Source organism: Pteropus medius, unplaced genomic scaffold (genome assembly GCF_902729225.1).
Source record: "Pteropus medius unplaced genomic scaffold, Ma_sr-lr_union100, whole genome shotgun sequence".
NCBI lineage: Eukaryota > Metazoa > Chordata > Mammalia > Chiroptera > Pteropodidae > Pteropus > Pteropus medius.
In genome coordinates, this window is record NW_024342467.1 from 9,534,325 (window position 1) to 9,535,314 (window position 990).

General features: G+C 38.9%; 1 pseudogene; it reads right to left on the minus strand.

The window, feature by feature from the left end:
* Positions 1–316: 316 nt before the first annotated feature.
* On the minus strand, positions 317–435 carry LOC120602645 (uncharacterized; annotated as a pseudogene).
* Between the last annotated feature and the right edge of the window lie 555 nt (positions 436–990).

Sequence of the window (990 nt, forward strand, 5' to 3'; positions counted from 1 at the left end):
TGACTTTGGTCCTGATTTGCTGTACTTATAGGGAGGAGGCAGGTCCCCAAATGGGGAATATAGAGAATGACATTCCTGCCCTCCAGAATGCTGAAATTCCTTCCGATGATTTCTGATCATGTGTAAAGAGGTTGGAATAAGTCTTTTTTTTTTTTTTTTTTTTTTGGTCTTTTCTGTCTCATCTCCTCTTTCTTTTTATTTATTTATTTATTTATTTTTATTTTTAAAATTTTTTAGGCGAAGCAACCCTTGGTTGACCTCACAGATTGCAAGGACCTTATCAGCTTACAATCCCTTATTTTTTTTTATTTTTTTATGCCTACAGCACCTAGTCTTCCTAGGTGGTCTCCCATCTAAGTACTAACCAGGCCCCACCCTGCTTAGCTTCCAAGATCAGACGGGATCGGGCTTGTTCAGGGTAGCATGGCCGTAGACTCATCTTCTCTTTCGTTCTCTCATTTTATGGCTACCTATCCTTTCTTGCTGGCTCTCACGTACATACCTAAAAGAGTGGATTGTCAGAGACCAGTGGAAGTATGAAAGGACATAGAGCACCCCTTGGTAAATATTCTGGTTTCTTTCTTCTTCATTGCTGGTCAAACTCAAATTTAATGAATTTTAATAATTGGTTGTGTTTTATTGGGGCAATCAAAAAGAAGAGTCAGGAAAAAAGAGAAAATGAGGGAAAATGAGTAAGCAGAGACACTACCATGAAAATAATGAGATGAGACCATGAAAGTCACATTTGTCATTTGTTTCCTATCCCCATCTTCTCTTTCACTATGCCTGTACTTGCAGAATATTTATAGTGAGATTAGACATCTTAATTGCTTGCTCGTTTTGATGTAAACTTAGATTTCCTCTTGCAGTAGATAACTGTGTCGAATCGCTGAAGTTGGAATTGTGCTGATACTTGAGTTGCTTCAGCCACAATGTTGTAAGGAGAGGGAAAGAGCTGGTGACAGCAAACCGATTCCTCTCATGGGCTCT